Genomic DNA, 17,710 nt, shown 5'->3' on the forward strand with positions numbered 1-17,710 from the left:
GTGAACTGTGATTGGCTGGCCCGAAAACAGCTGGGATAGGCTCCAGCACCCCCGTGACCCTCGTGAGGAAAAGCGGTAGAAAATGAATGAATGAATGAAATATTTCATTGGGATGGAAAGAAGATCTTTCCTGGTGAAGACAAGATAACCAAAACATTAGAAGCAGCCGATAAGATATCATACATGCAATTTCAATGAAGTACAAAGTGAATATTATCATATTTGCACAGATCCTGTCTGTAAGTGTACAGTATGTCCACCTATAATAACTGCCTGAGGGTGGCGCCAAATGAATAAATAGCAGACAGTACCTTGACTTTTTTTTCATCTTTTTTTTGTGGTCCTCTCATGTTGTACGTGGAATGCATATCAACAAGTCAACCGTCGGCGCAGACTACCTGTTACACAAAATTAAACAAGTGGCACAATCACCGCATCAGCATCATCCGCGGGGGGGCTTTTACAGGCGGGAATTAAATGACGTGCCAGACGCGCATCCAAGTCCCGATCGAAATGAAAGTGTGTTTCTTGCCCGTTTGAGGTGACCCAGTTTGATGGGGATCGTATTAAACTGCAGGAATCAAACAATTTCGTGGTAGGCAGCCCGGGCGTAATGTGATGTTGAGTGTGAAGTTGCTGCGTGCTGCGGCTGATGGGAGCCCCACCTCCTCCCATCTTCTGATGAGAGGAGAGAGGCAGCGAAGGGAGCAAGTCATCCACAGCATCTCACCACCACTTGCTCTCTGGAACCGCTTCAGATGGGCTCTTTTTATTTGGATTATTTCCCTTCCTCCGCCGTTTTAAGGCTCGTTCTTCCTTGCGAGTGACATACGTGTTGATTTGCCGTTTTGACTTTTCAGAGTCTTACTTTCTGGTGCGCAAACTTGGACCGAAGGGGATGCACGCAGCTCCCATTGAATGAGGATGGAACATGGCACATCGGGAAGCAATCCCCAATGGAATGAGGTCGCTCATTTCCCGGGGTAATCGTTAACTAGTTGAAACCAAACCGCTGAAAAAAAAAATCCATCTCTCTAAGACGACTGTCGGGGGACCAGGGAGGTTGCAGTTCTGTGAATTTTAATGCCGGAAAGTTCTAAACGGATTGAGTGGCTGCTGAAGTTATTTTCAGGAGGTCTTCTGGGTTGGTGGATGTACTGGAGCAGCTTTTTGGACGGATCCAAGTCTCTGGCTCAGGTAATTCAACTTCAAATATAAAGAACTAAATGATTGATCGATAGGTGCACAAGTATATAAAAATAAAAAAAAATCCATGCGTGCATATAATTGCGCGGTAATTTAAGAGCGTAAGCCAATTGCGCACAATGCGATGCGGCCATTGCATGTTATAATAACATTATGGTTCTGTGAAGCAGAAAATGCGATCAATTTGTATCACGTGTTTTCCCATTTGACGCTGATTGCGTGTATTAGTTAAGTGTCCGCTCATGAGAAACATTTTTTGCACAGCGTCTGGAAATGCTTGTGCGTTCATTCGGAGAGGAAATGTGCGCCTCCACATGGGAAATCTCCCACCCCCACCACCACCACCTCCACCCACCCACCCACTCCTCCCAGTGAGAGTCTTGGGTGTTGTTTCTCCCCACTCCATCGAGCACCGGGCTCATTGAAATAGGCTGCCAGACACAAAGTGTGCACACCACCAGGCTGGCAAAACACAGTCGACAAACACAACAGGGCTGTAAAGGCGTTCGAGTCCACAGCCTCCAAACTGTGTGGAACATCTGCCTTCTTGATGTGATCATCTCAGCAGTGGAGAGCTCACCGTGACATGTTGGAGTTCAGATGTTGCCAAGCCCTTAATTAGGCTGAAATAAGTATTTCAATATTCATTTCATCATTTGTATTCACATGTAGTCCTGTGCAAAAGTTTGGGCACCCCTGACAATTTCCATCTTTTACATTTAGGAATCAGTGGATGTTTGCAGTTATTATATTTCAATAGATTTAATAACTGATCATATTTAAAGAAAAAGCACACTTCTTCCAGCATGGCTCAGGTGGTAGAGTAGACGTCTCCAAACCTGGTGGTTGCGGGTTGGATGCTCCTTCCTCCCGTGATCCTTGGGCAAGATACTAAACCCCCAGTTGCTCCAGATGCTGCGCCATCAGTCGGCAAATGTGGTAAAAGTGTCAAACGTTAGAAAAATGCTATACAAGTGAAAGTCTTGCCCATCAATCACAATCCTTATGTGAGACATGGACACATTCTTTTATTCTAAAGGTATAAAAACAGGTAAAAAAAAAAAGAGCCAGGTATTGAATGCAGGTGATGGGACACACCTATTCCACCGAGGTAGCCCACTACAAAAACACCCCCAAAAAGTGTTATGGTTTTCTATCCATGCTGTGAGCATTTAGTAACACGTACATCCATAGTAACATGTAATACCTGTGATATTTTGGGAACTTCCTTCCTTCCTGTGATTTATTTCACACAGCAACACAGAAAAAGAAAAAAGACAGCAGCAACGGCGGCAGCTCCAACATGTAGCGTTACCTTTTGCTAGCGGCCTGAGGCATTGTGAGCCAGTGTGTGGTCAAGCTAGTCGCTAATCGCTCGCCGACTAGTAGCTAGCTGATATCGTTCTTGGGCATAATCAGGATCAGAATGGTCTTTACTCATCACTTGCAGTGTAATACTTGAGAAATGGTGCAATAAATGTTATTAACAATCATAATAACGATGTTAGTTAGGTCAATGGAGCCTTGGTGTTTTTTGGAGTTTTTTTCAGAAGGCTTTGTAGGCGAAATAGGTGCGACCCATTACGTGTGTTCTTAGCTGCCTCTTTTTAGCTTTTTATATCTTTAGAATGCACAGAAAAGAGAAATACTTCTATGTCTCACACAAGGATTGTGAACAGCAACTAGCTCCACCACAAGGTAACGTTTGAACGTGCTTTGGAAAAATTTTATGTTTGGGTAGCGTCCCTTTCTATGTTGTAAACAATGCACAGAGGAAAGAAGTTCCGCTAATGCTCAAGATGACTAAAATATGACAAAACACGAAGTATTACATTACATCTTGAATGTACCTGTTACTACATGCTCACAGCATGGATAGAAAGCCATAAAACCTTGTTGAAGCTTTTGGGGGGCGTTTCTTTTTAGCTGTTTTTATATCTTTACAATGTGTGTGTTCCTGTCTCACCCCCAAAAGTGCACTTGTCCTTTAATTAGGTGGAAATAAGTATTTAAATATCCATTATTTGTATTGATATCATTTGATCGGGGCGGCACGGCGGTCTACTGGTTAGCGCGCAGACCTCACAGCTAGGAGACCAGGGTTCAATTCCACCCTTGGCCATCTCTGTGTGGAGTTTGCATGTTCTCCCCGTGCATGCGTGGGTTTTCTCCGGGTACTCCGGTTTCCTCCCACATTCCAAAAACATGCTAGGTTAATTGGAGACTCCAAATTGTCCATAGGTATGAATGTGAGTGTGAATGGTTGTTTGTCTATACTATGTGCCCTGTGATTGGCTGGCGACCAGTCCAGGGTGTACCCTGCCTCTCGCCAGAAGACAGCTGGGATAGGCTCCAGCACCCCCGCGACCCTTGTGAGGAAAAGCGGTAGAAAATGAATGAATGAATCATTTGACCTGTAGCCTTTTGGACGTAACTTGTAATGCTCATGCTCATTGGTCAGACACCAACACACAAAGTGTCGGTTTTGCGATCGATTCCATGAAAACATCAACTACATACTGTAAGGCCACTAGACGTGATGCAACCCATTAAGTCTGCATGTGGGAGGCTAATGGATTTCCCCTGCACCTCCAGTCTAAAGGCAGCCAATGTGTAAAGTCACCTTATGTGGTGAAATCATGAAATCAAACCTCAAGCCTGGAGGGAGCACACACTCCACTGTAATACATGAGAATATTTACATTTCTTTAAAAAAAAGAGAATATTTACATTTCTGAATCCAGGTGAATCTTCCCATACAAGCTGCTGCATCCGCTTTCATCCCAACGCTCCTTCAAAGCAAAACTGTAATAAAAAGAGATTAATTTATTCCTTTAATGACATTTTCCAATGCCAGTCCACGGCTTATTGTTAATTTACTAACATGCCTGGCTTGATTTTCTGCTTGAGTCATTTCGGCTGTACCTGTAGCACAGCAAATGTCAGCCAGTCAGTCACTGAGTTGACTCAGTCCACAGAGTCATAGATCATCGTGTCTCCATGGTAACCAGGACAGGTGCCCAGGATGTGCAACCAAATTATCCGCGGCGTTCTGTCTAAATACTGCTGTTAATTTATCCAAAAAGACACACACGCGTAGCGCACACGACTCATTCAGATACATCTTAGCCAGAAAGACATTCCACGGATTCAACATGATCATCTCTTCTGTAATGTATGGGATTCCAATGCAATGCAGATTTCCCTAAATAAGACTTGTTATGTTGTATTGCTACACTGTGACTTCAACTGTGAAAACAGTTGACTTGGAAGATTGTCACAATACCTGAATTTGCAACATAGTGATGAATTAATCGACATATTTTTTTTTCGTTTTTTGTTTTTGGTCAGTCAAAAATTTCAGCCTGTCAATTGTGACATTTTTTTTTATAATTTCCATAGTCATCTGTGAAAGCAGCGATATTATTTTTGTGTCTTAGGTAAACCGAGATATTCACACACGTCAGCTTTGACTTTGTTAAACACTGATGGACATTCCCTGATATGTTGCATAGCAAACCACTAACTGTTTGTGTTTGCTACACATTGATTTGGTGTGTCTCGGCCCTAACCCATTACTCGATTAATCGAAACAACAAGCCTCGGATTGATCGACTAAGAAAATACTACCAATATTCCACGATTCTTTATTCTCGATCTCCGTCTTGTGCTCCGTCCTCCCACCGCAGTTCCTGTGCTGCAAAATGTAAGGTGTCTGCGTGATTGCATAGAAGTCAGACAAAGCCTCTTCCATAGGTACCGAGGTGCTGCGGATACACAATTTATGCAGGGTTTGTACCATTTACAAACTTGGCTGGTACATCCTTTTCAGAGGACCTTGTTACCACTAAGGTCAGCACTGTCTGTACCACTTAGACAGGAAACTATATCTCTCTAAGGACCCAAACTGCACAGTCTGATGTATAGCTAAAAGTTGATAATTGACTTGTAGAGGTTGAAATGCGATAGTGAACCCGGGGGTCGCTAAGGTGGCGCACTATGTGAGGGCTCCAGGTGAGAATCAATCACCTTGCAGGTGAAAGTGATGTTTTGCTGCAAGGTGCTGAGCTGCGGCCATGGATGGCGCTGAAGGCACTGAAGCCTTGAGGGAGGGCTGCCTAAATGGAGGCCTGCGGTCGGATGCTAAAAGGAATTTTGGGAGTTCACTGTCATTCAAGATGACATTGGAAGTAACATGTGGAAACATGACATGAGGATGGAGCGGAAGGAAGTGGAAAGGAAAGAACCATCCTGCTTTTCTCATTAAAAAAGTGGCTATGATTTCCCTTTTTTCCTTCATGTATTTTAACTCTATGTTCACCCAACATGATAATTATCACTCCAATATGAGGGAATTACTATGTCCTTTTGAGAAATCCCTATGAAATACAAAAAATACTCATTTGAGGTGAGATTACCTGTAGTATGCAGGTGAGCAAATCAAGCGCTTTTTTCCCCTTGCCTGTGGTAACTTCCCCAAAGCTCTAATGGAAAATCACATTCACTTTCTGATGAACATATTTTCCGTGCAAATTTAACCTGATGAAGTGGAAAAAACCCACACACAAAATTTCTCGTACTGCTAAATCAGCTGCCTAATCCCCCAGCGCCGCCGTGTTTGAAATGTGGAAAAAGGGTTGCCAGAGACCTCCGCTGCTTCACGCTAGCTGCTCGGAGCGTGTGCCCGAATACAGTACACCCGACTGGACCACAGCAGCTGGCTCCTCCCACTCTATTCTCTGTTTTTACTTGCAGGTTGAAGACCTGGTGGTGCCTGAAAAGTAGCCCTGAAATGGTAGCAGTGAGATGGTAGTAGTAATGTCATATTTGATGAGGACAAATCAACTGGTACAATTGGTCAAATCTTAATTTCTTCGAGTTCTTCCTATCTGCAGGCGGGCAAAAACTATAGTTAAATCTAAATAAAGTTATCCGTTATCGGTACACATTGGTCTATATACATGAAATAAAAGGGATAAATCTATGTTTAAGATTACTTTTACTTTCACTAAAGATGTGATTTTTGACAAAGACATACTGTGGCAGCAGGGTCAACACAGACACCACCTGCAGGTTTTCCCATGAGTCATTTCTTGAATTAGGTACTGTTTCTCACCTCAAGGCTACAAACATATGTTACATGTGGTCATGAATAGATGTTACATGCAGTGCAAACATATGTTATATGTGGTCATGAATACATGTTACGTACAGTACAAACATGTTACATGTGGTCATGAATACATGTTACGTACAGTACAAACATGTTGCGTGTGGTCATGAATAGATGTTACGTACATTACAAAGATGTTACATGTGGTCATGAATAAATGTTACGTGCAGTACAAACATATGTTACATGTGGTCATGAATAGATGTTATGTACAGTACAAACATATGTTATATGTGGTCATGAATAGGTGTTAAGTCGAGTACAAACATGTTGCGTGTGGTCATGAATAGAAGTTACGTAGAGTACAAACATGTTGCATGTGGTCAAGAATAGATGTTACGTACAGTACAAACATATGTTACATGTGGTCATCAGTAGATGTTACATACAGTACAAACATATGTTACATCTGGCCATGAATAGATGTTACGTACAGTACAAACATATGTTACATGTGGTCATGAATAGATGTTACGTACAGTACAAAAATGTTGCATGTGGCTTGTATGAACATAAACATAAACACAAACCATGAACCTCATAACAAGGATATCTGTCGTTACCTGTAAATGTTAAATGTCATTCCAGGCCTGTACTTTATTCACCACTCCAATAGATGCATACCATTCTAAGCGTTGTACATGTCATTATAACCGTGCCCATTTTGTCTAAGTGCGGCTGGATGGTGGGTGTCAAGAACAAAGCGATTATATAGATATCAATCCCCACGCTTGTACATTTCAGAAATGTCAACATCAGTGACAACTGGCTCTCAAGTGAGACACTGGACGAGAGTGAGAAAACACTTTTTCCCTCCACTCGGAGCGATTCTTATCTGTCGAGGTCATTGACCAGTGACAGGGTGTGTTTGGGTGACCCTCTCCTGGGGCTTGTAGGTCCGCGAGGTGATGGCTGTGCTGTGCATGAATCATGAGACACAGCATCCCCGTCTCATTTTTTCCCCCTCAGATTCGCCACCCTGACAGCCTTAATAAGCTGGCTTTTGGCCAGGTACTCTTCTCTGCAGGGTAAGACTACTCTTTGCTCTCCTCAGGGTCCTAAACCCCAGTGCTGGAAAATTTTGCCTGGACTGCACTCTTTTCTGCAGAGTTAACCATCTTTGGCGAAGATGTAGCACATAGTGTTGCCGTTGGGCAGTTCTCGATAGTCTTTAAATGTCCACCAGCCTGCCTTTCCCCTTTTTTTAATCTCTTCCAAGGAACCGTCTGGAGCGTTTCATGAGCACAGCATGAGATGATACACTATAATGAATGTTGATCTGACTTACATGTCTCTAAATACTTTGTGGATGTGTCTCTTGTTGTCTTTCTCAGAAGATTGCTTCGTAGTACTTTCACAAGTACCCATCATAGTGTGGTAGTAGAAAATTATTATTATTTTTTCATACCGATACCGATAACTCCTACTTGAGATTTCAGTGTAGTTTGTTCACACCTGGAAGTAAGAAGGACTGGAGCAAATTTGGCATCATGACATTACTACGACCACATCACTACAATCAGGAGAGGCAGAGTATAGAGTAGGAAGGCCCAGCAAGGTGCACTGTATTCGGGCACATGATCAGAGCAGCTGGGGTGACACCACGGAGGTCTCTGGCAAACATTTTGCACTTTTCAAAAACCTTGGTGCTGGCGTTTGGGGTAACTGATGAGTTTTTTTTGGGTGCTTGTTTGCATTTGTGTGCATTTGGCAACCCGAGCATGCAAAATGTCTCCCTTGAATAGTGAATGTTTATTTCCAAGTTACGTCAGGCTGTTACGTCAGAAAAAAGAGTGCTTCATTTGCTCACTTATACAACACAGTTAATCTTTGTTTTTTTTAATCTTGCGTTTTTTTAAATCTGTTATCGGAGCTATTTTTAATGTCATCAATTTTATCGGTATGATGTCATAATTGTCTCATATCAGCGTGATAATTATTGAGCTGATCACTAATTATCGCACACTCCTTGTCTATACCACTTCCACAATCTAGTGAGATCCATTACATGGAGTGTACCAATATACAGCTAATATACTATATATTCAATATCTTCTAATAACACATTATTATTATTATTATTGTGGAAGTAGCTGGCAACACAAGTGTGTACCAAGATTATTGTATCTTGCCGACAGTCAAGCATGGTGGCAGCAGGTTATGACTTTGGTATTCCTTTTGTTCACTGATATCTCCTTATTGTTCTCTTATTTTGGTACGCCCATTTCCTGTTTTGCCCATTTTTGACTTCTCCTATCCTTGTTGCTTGTTGTCGACCAGCAGGCTCTTTGCACGCTGGGGTAGCGCTACAACAAATAATAGCTAAACAGTGACTGCATGAGTGCTGCCGGAAAAGGGCTGCGGCGGTTACCTGATTCCCAATGTGAACTGTATTTAAAGTTTTTTTTACAGGTCCTGTGATTTATCTTCAGGTGCGACTTAGATTATTTGTTTGTTTGCTTGATGACGCTGGACAAACGCACGTTAACCGATTCCATTTTTAACTCTTATCCTCACTCGGGTGGTGGGGTATGCTGGAGCCTATCCCAGCTGACTTTGAGCGGGGTAGACCCTGGTCTGGCCCATTGCAGTAAAAGTAACCTTAAAAGTTCATTCATCATTTATATGCATTTATTCTATGCACATTGTATAACTATCAAAATATGTTCTGATATCATAAACTTTGGTTTCCGGTTGCCATTTTGTAGGCAAGCTAATAGCATAGGAAGAACAACTAGTGATGAAAGATTCAGAACAGCGTTGGACTCATGCGGTGTATTCACAACATAACAAGATGCACGCCGAATTGTATGCTAACTGGAAAATGTATGCAAAATGGTGGTGAAAATTTTTTTGGCGACATCTCGTGGCTGCAATAATTCAATAATTCACACATTGAATGACACAGAGCATTCATTCATTCATTTTCTACCGCTTTTCCTCTTGAGGGTCTCGGGGGTGCTGGAGCCTATCCCAGCTGTCTTCGGGCGAGAGGCGGGGTACACCCTGGACTGGTGGCCAGCCAATCACAGGGCACATATAGACAAACAACCATTCACACTCACATTCATACCTATGGACAATTTGGAGTGGCCAATTAACCTAGCATGTTTTTGGAATGTGGGAGGAAACCGGAGTACCCGGAGAAAACCCACGCATGCACGGGGAGAACATGCAAACTCCACACAGAGATGGCCGAGGGTGGAATTGACCCTGGTCTCCTAGCTGTGAGGTCTGCGCGCTAACCACTCGACAGCCGTGCAGCCCTGTCACAGCGACATCCCGACATTTTTTGTTACTTTGAATACTTTGAAATACACGTCTGCAACTGCAATGTGTGGACTAAGAAATGTGATGTTGTTGTTATTTAATTGGGATGCTAATTGTGTTAAGCTTGGAGTTTGTAGAGTAGCTGTTGTGTCAGCCACTGACTAAGTACACAAATATGATTTACATTTATTTGTGAATACAGAAAGGAAGTTTTGATGCAAAAATTTGACTTTTTAACATGTTATGTTAATATCGGTACATATTAAAAACATTCTTATATTCCGAGGCTTTCGTGTATTTCTATTGTTAGAAAAAAATCTGACTTATTTCAGCGTCTGTAGCTTTAGTTTGTCTCCTAGTTTGTCTCCATTATGTCATTGTATGATCACCTCGTACTTCGGTATGTGAAAAACAAAAAAAAAAACTTAAACTATATTAGGAAAGCAGGAAGTGAACAAATGTAACAGTTACTGATTGTAAAAGTACCAGATGGAGGGGTAGGATTTAATAAGCTTTGCTTCTTCCTACTTCTTTTGGACATGTGGAACTGTGAACTGATTATGGGATGCATTCAATTGTAATCTGATGCATGTTCAAATGAAATAAAACCATTACCATTACCATTACCATTACCATTACCATTACAATTACCATTACCATTACCATTACCATTACCATTACCATTACCGTTGTTGGGTTGAACATTGCCCACCCATGGCGTTGTCTGCAGACTTCTCGTGGTTGCTGAAATATGAGGGATGAGCGAGTCTTTATTCTTGTCACTTCTACACTTCTACTCACTTTTGTGAGCTACTGTAAATGTATTATACGGTATCCGCATTTGGATATTAACATCCATTTAGAAGTGCAGTTCTGCTCCCCAGGTGAAAGAAAGTTGCATATTCAGCTCATCTCTTGTTTTGGCTCAGCAATCTATCTTTTTACAGAATTGTTACAACGCTCTTCAGTTTACTGTTAACCTTGGCTGCTTGCTGCGCCAAGCAGCGACTCTGAAATAAAAAAGTGAAATCTTCCCAGCTGAACAGCGGTATAGAACTGTGCAGAACTTTGGGGACCTTGGATGTCAAGGGGAGCAACTGGTGCATGCCGTCCCTCCTACACTAAACGTTATCGTTTTGCTATATTCGAGGAAAGGCAAGCCTGCATAACTGGAGCTGGATTCGCAGAAACATCAGCGGAGAGGACGCGAGCTTGGCATCTTAATGTGTCAACAGCTTCAGAAGGAAAATTAATAGAGAACAAATAAATCAGTGTGTCATAATTTTACCTTCAAACAAAAGTCTGACTTGTTAAGCTGAATCGTGGCTTAGCATCAGCGCTAGCATTACTGTTGATGGACAGAATTTGTTACACAATATAATAACATGATATGACCCAAAAACGCAAGACAGTACAATATGATACACCGGAGAAGATGGATCGATAGGAGATCTATATCGATCTATAGATCGCTCTATACAGCCGAGAGGTCGCATGAAGTTTTGGCTCGCTCCATCGTGTCAATAACTCCTTTTCACAGATGGGAGAGTCATAGCCGGTCCTGTACCGTCTCACTTTCTCTGCCTGGTCCGTCATGCATCCTCTTCTCGTGTTTTCCGGTACGGTCGATTCTCGTCCAGCCCAAATGCCAATCATGCTCCTTCTTGTGAATATCACGCCGCAATTCTCTTTTCCCTTTTCCTCAGACGAGATTCAATATCACCCAGCTTATGTTCTTTGCACATCTCTGATACACACACACACACACATATATATATATATATATATATATATATATATATATATATGTATATATGAGATATATCACTGATATATGTATCAATATCATCCATCTTTTGAACTTGGCATTAAGGGTTTTAGCAAAGGTAATAAGTCATTACGTTTCCTTCAGCATTTTTTTCGCAACTAGGACTACAACTAACGGTTATAAACTTCTTTCAATGCAACTAACGACTGCCGATTAATCTGAGGCTTATTGTTTCGATTAACCATGTAATCCAGGGGTCGGGAACCTTTTTGGCTAAGAGAGCCATGAAGGCCAGATATTTTAAAATGTGTATCTGTGAGAGCCATATACATTTTTTTAAACATTGAATGCAATAAAATGTGTGCATTTTTATGTAAGACCAACAGTTTTAGATAATGGGCTCTAATTACGTAGACCAGGCACACTACCCCACGCCAATGGGGTGTGGCCAGCACACTTTCGTGAGCAGCGCAGTGTCTAATAATAAATCAAATACTTGCTGCCATTAATGCAACTTCTGCTGCTGCATAGTTTTGCACCGTACTCCGTAGACGTATTTCATTCTTTTGGCCATCTTCGTCAGAAGGCTTGGTTCTGCAGCTTTAGCTAGGTGACTATTTGACTAAAGGAGAAAAGTTTATATTTACATGTTGACATCTCAATGACCGAGGTAGACTACAGCATTACCCAGTAATAATCAAGTTTTGGTGTTTGACCTGGAAAATATCATCAGGAAAGATGGATATGGTTGGCCGTATTGCAGCAGAATATAGATGGACGAATTAAAATGCATAAGAAAGTTGTTGATTTTGAATATTATTTTTAACAGTCATTTCTGTGATGTTTACTTTAAAATGTTAGCAAAAATACATTTTTATTGTGGTATGAAATGCTTGAGAGCCAGATACAGTCATCAAAAGAGCCCTACCTGGCTCCTGAGCCATAGGTTCCCTACCTCTGATGTAATCGTTTGGCCCCCAGATGGACCAAATCAATATTAACTAGGCCTGCAAATACCGATTATTTTCTTAGTCGATTAATCCAAAGCTTGTTGTTTTGATTTATCGCATTATTGTCAAAATATCCGAAGCAGACCAAATCAATCGTAACTAGAGCTGGAATTTCCTCATGTGGATCTAAAAGTCCTAGCTTTTTATAGTTGCAACTAACGAGTGCTTAATCTAAAGCTTCTTGTTTAGGTTAATAACGTAACTGGCTCAGCCCCAGACAGACAAAACCAATACTAACGCAGGATGCAACTAACGATTCGGTCGATTAATCTGAAGCTTACTGTTTTAATTAATCACATAATTGGTTCGGCCTTAAATGGACCAAATCAATTAAAAAAACTTGAGCAACAAACTAGAGCTGCACCACATTGAGGATTAATCTGAAGCTTTTTGTTTAGGTTAATAACATAACTGGCTCGGCCCCAGACAGACAAAACCAATACTAACGCAGGACGCAACTAACGATTTGGTCGATTAATCTGAAGCTTACTGTTTTAATTAATCACATAATTGGTTCGACCTTAAATGGACCAAATCAATAAAAAAAACTTGAGCAACAAACTAGAACTGCACCACATTGATGATTAATCTGAAGCTTGTGATTAATCACATAATCACTTCGGCCTTGTATGGACCAAATCAATCTAAAACTTTGCTGCTTTTGATTCATTGCCTAATTTTGTTTTATCCAAAACACAAAGATGATAGGTCTGCTTTCATGGATGACTCGGGAATTTTCACATTTTTTGAATTAGAAACGATTAATCAACTAAAATTGTTGTCAATTAACTGCATCGTCGATAGATCGCCGATTAATCAGTTGCAGCTGCAGTAGCAACTCTCCCGTGTTTGTATGCACCAGTGTGAAAAGCTGATGAAAGTATCCAACAGCAGGGGGAGCCCTGGAGTAAACCTTTTTTTATTACTTCAGCATTAAAATTGATGACAGAACTCCCTATTGTTGTGTAGCCTCCCCGTTTCAGAAAGAATATTTGGGGCATCTTGAGTTTCCGCAGGAAGGGTTTTGAAAATGACAAAATGATTTGTGCTCCTCCAGCGATGGCAACGCCTGCCTTATTTATTGATTCATTGATTTATTTGGACTCGGTGTTGAACCTCAGCTCGGTCTAGTCACATGCAACATATACAGTGAAGAAAATAAGTATTTGAACACCCTGCTATTTTGCTATTTCTCCCACTTAGAAATCATGGAGGGGTCTGAAATTTTCATCGTAGGTGCATGTCCACTGTGAGAGAGATAAACTAAAAAGAAAAATCCAGAAATCACAATGCATGATTTTTTAACAATTTATTTGTGTGATACAGCTGCAAATAAGTATTTGAACACCTGAGAAAATGAATGTTAATATTTGGTACAGTAGCCTTTGTTTGCTATTACAGAGGTCAAACGTTTCCTGTAGTTTTTCACCAGGTTTGCACACACTGCAGGAGGGATCTTGGCCCACTCCTCCACACAGATCTTCTCTAGATCAGTCAGGTTTCTGGGCTGTCGCTGAGAAACACGGAGTTTGAGCTCCCTCCAAAGATTTTCGATTGGGTTCAGGTCTGGAGACTGGCTGGGCCATGCTAGAACCTTGATATGCTTCTTACGGAGCCACTCCTTGGTTTTCCTGGCTGTGTGCTTCGGGTCGTTGTCGTGTTGGAAGACCCAGCCACGACCCATCTTCAATGCTCTGACAGAGGGAAGGAGGTTGTTCCCCAAAATCTCACAATACACGGCCCCAGTCATCCTCTCTTTAATGCAGTGCACTCGTCCTGTCCCATGTGCAGAAAAACACCCCCAAAGCATGATGCTACCACCCCCATGCTTCACAGTAGGGATGGTGTTCTTCGGATTGTACTCTTCATTCTTCTTCCTCCAAACACGCTTATTGGAATTATGACCAAAAAGTTCTATTTTGGTCTCATCTGACCATAAAACTTTCTCCCATGACTCCTCTGTATCATCCAAATGGTCATATGCAAACTTAAGACGGGCCTTGACATGTGCTGGTTTAAGCAGGGGAACCTTTCGTGCCATGCATGATTTCACATCATGACGTCTTAGTGTATTACCTACAGTAACCTTGGAACGGTGGTCCCAGCTCTTTTCAGGTCATTGACCAAGTCCTGTCGTGTAGTTCTGGGCTGATTCCTCACCTTTCTTAGAATCATTGAGACCCCACGAGGTGATATCTTGCATGGGGCTCCACTCCGATTGAGATTGACCGTCATGTTTAGCTTCTTCCATTTTCTAATGATAGCTCCAACAGTGGACCTTTTTTCACCAAGCTGCTTGGTAATTGCTCCGTAGCCCTTTCCAGCCTTGTGGAGGTGTACAATTTTGTCTCTGGTGTCTTTGGACAGCTCTGTGGTCTTCGCCATGTTACAAGTTAAAGTCTTACTGATTGTATGGGGTGGACAGGTGTCTTTATGCAGCTAACGACCTCAAACAGGTGCATCTGATTCAGGATGATACATGGAGTGCAGGTGGACTTCTAATGGGCAGACTGACAGGTCTTTCAGGGTCAGAATTCTAGATGATACACAGGTGTTCAAATACTTATTTGCAGCTGTATCACACAAATTGTTAAAAAATCATGCATTGTGATTTCTGGATTTTTCTTTTTAGTTTATCTCTCTCACAGTGGACATGCACCTACGATGAAAATTTCAGACCCCTCCATGATTTCTAAGTGGGAGAAATAGCAAAATAGCAGGGTGTTCAAATACTTATTTTCTTCACTGTACAATGAATACCCTGCTCCCTTATCGGGTTTTATGCTGCGTTATGTGGTACATCTGCCTGAATCAGCTTGTTGCCGTTCAGGTTGACCACACCATCTGGGTGGCCAGATGATCATCACATTTTTAGGGGGGGAAAAGTGCTGAGTTACAATAAGTGTCAGTTCTTGCAGTTGCTGTTTTAATGTAACCACTTTGCCATTAAGTTTCAGCATTTTAATCAGCCAGCTCCTCCGCCACGGCAGCGTGGAAAAACAAGACAACTAAATACTTTTCCCGGTTGCTGAAACTGAAAGCCAACACCATTGTGTCAATACTTAGCTGATCAAATGGTCTTGCCAACTAAATGCTCAACATACAGCATACTTTACAAACATAAATGTACGTCGGTAAAAAAGAAAGATAATGAAATAAGATGAGTTTGCCGTAGCTGGCAGGCATGGAGCCATCTGGAAGACAGGCAAGAAGCCAACTGGAAGATATGAAGTCATGAGTGTCATCAACCATAACAATCATGTCACAATCAAGGCACGCCTATTAGTTCTACAAATAGATAGAATGAAATGCTGGACAATTATATTACACCGTGGGGAAACACAACGGTGAAGGGTTTTACTTTAAAAGCAGCATCCACAGATACAATATACCCTTGTTTATCACGGTAATCGCTAGGAGTCTTTATTTATACATGGACTATTTTTGGAGTAAGAGCATAGAAAACATTATTAGAGCCATCTAGACATGAAATAACACCAAAAGAGTCACCTTTACATTCGTATTCCCCAATATAGTAGAAACTAATGTCTACGCTTTTGGGCTGCTTTTCAGATAGCTAGTGGCTAGTTTTTTCCAAGACCTGGCAACACATACACCTAGCCCACAGTCTGTTTCATATAATACTCTGACGACACGCTTATGTAATAATCAGAGATGCAGGTTTTATTTTTTCCAAACTGATACTGATGACTTTCTGTTTCTCAACACCAATATGAGCCATAATGTTGTTCATATCGACTAATTTTAAATTTACATTGAACTGTATTTTGTGCAAGTTGCACGCCGGTCGTGTGGTTAGCGTGCAGACCTCACAGCTTGGAGAAGGGGTTCAATTCCACCCTCAGCCATCTCTGTGTGGAGTTTGCATGTTCTCCCCGTGCATGCGTGGGTTTTCTCCGGGTACTCCGGTTTCCTGCCACATTCCAAAAACATGCTAGGTTAATTGGCCACTCCAAATTGTCCATAGGTATGAATGTGAGTGTGAATGGTTGTTTGTCTATATGTGCCCTATGATTGGCTGGCGGCCAGTCCAGGGTGTACCCCGCCTCTCACCCGAAGACAGCACCCCCTGCGACCCTCGTGAGGATAAGCGGTAGAAAATGGATGAATGAATGAATGTATTTTGTGCACACCCCGAGGTAAGAAGGATTTGAGCAAGTGTATCCGTTGAGTCCTAATCAAAGATCCTAGCTACCACGTCACCAGTATCACGAGAACCAGAGAAGAGCGGCTGGAGCCACCTGCTGTGACCCAGCAAAGTGCACAAAATATGGACACATGCTGCGAGCAGCCGGTGTGACGCCACAGAGGTCTCTTTGCACTTTTCGAATGCTGTGGCGTGGCCGTTTTAGGTGGCAGTCCTCTTAAAGTCTTTGAATGCATCTTCAGATTGCCTTACAGTGTATTTGTATTTGACTTTATTTTACCATTTTTGTTTTTGGCAAAAAAAAAGCAATTTGCTTAACCATGCATATTTTTGCTAATTAGAGGCCTTATTCAACCACGAAAAAGCATGATTTATTCATCTATTTTTAAAAAACTGTGATATAGTGAAGGCATGGAATTCCAAACTTACTGTGGTGAGGGACGACTGTTTATCATACAGCTTGACTCTCTCAAATTTAGAGTGAATATGGCAAATAAATATGCAATTAGCCCATCAATGCCATGTATGTCTTATTTTAATGTATTCAATGGAAATTGGATTTCCTATTAGATGTTGCTGCTTTGTGTTTTGCTTTTTAGTTGAACAAATATTTACTCTGCTTTTGTCTGGAACGTTGGTCCATGTGTCGTCCTTTCACAGACGCCGAAAATAATGCAACAAGAAATGTCTCGGGTCTTTTATTGCTGTCATAATGGTTTTATTTATTCATTAGCTGATTCATAATTGATGGTGTTGTGTGGTTGATGATTCAAAAATGGGGTAAAAATGCAGTGTTTGAGCTAAGGAAAACATTGACAACAAAGCTGCGGCTGTTCTGGTCCGGTCGATTGTTTCCTCATGCAATCATTTCAATGATTGATGCATCTCTAAAAGTGTGCTCAGACTCTGAAACGCCTGAAAATAAACCGTAAGGATGAGCGAGGAGACAGCCCCGGCGAACAAACACTACACATGCAAATGTGCTAAAACCGTCCACCCTGGAGTTTTCCAGAGCACTGGACCTTGATACTTAACCCCTATATCTGCTCTTATTTCAATTATACAAAGAGCCCCACGCACAGAAAATTATTTTAGCGTTAAATCATTGCGGCATG

General features: G+C 41.7%; 1 protein-coding gene across 1 annotated transcript in view; it reads left to right on the plus strand.

The window, feature by feature from the left end:
* Positions 1-665: 665 nt before the first annotated feature.
* Positions 666-17,710, plus strand: part of pcdh1a (protocadherin 1a) — a 128,961-nt gene continuing 111,916 nt past the window's right edge. The window contains exon 1 of the mRNA XM_058076818.2: positions 666-1,197. The gene's annotated coding sequence lies outside the window, so the exon portion shown is untranslated. The remainder of the gene's footprint in view (positions 1,198-17,710) is intronic.

Source organism: Doryrhamphus excisus, linkage group LG1, assembly GCF_037039965.1.
Source record: "Doryrhamphus excisus strain RoL-2023G ecotype Guam linkage group LG1, RoL_Dexc_Guam_v1.1, whole genome shotgun sequence".
Taxonomy (NCBI): domain Eukaryota; kingdom Metazoa; phylum Chordata; class Actinopteri; order Syngnathiformes; family Syngnathidae; genus Doryrhamphus; species Doryrhamphus excisus.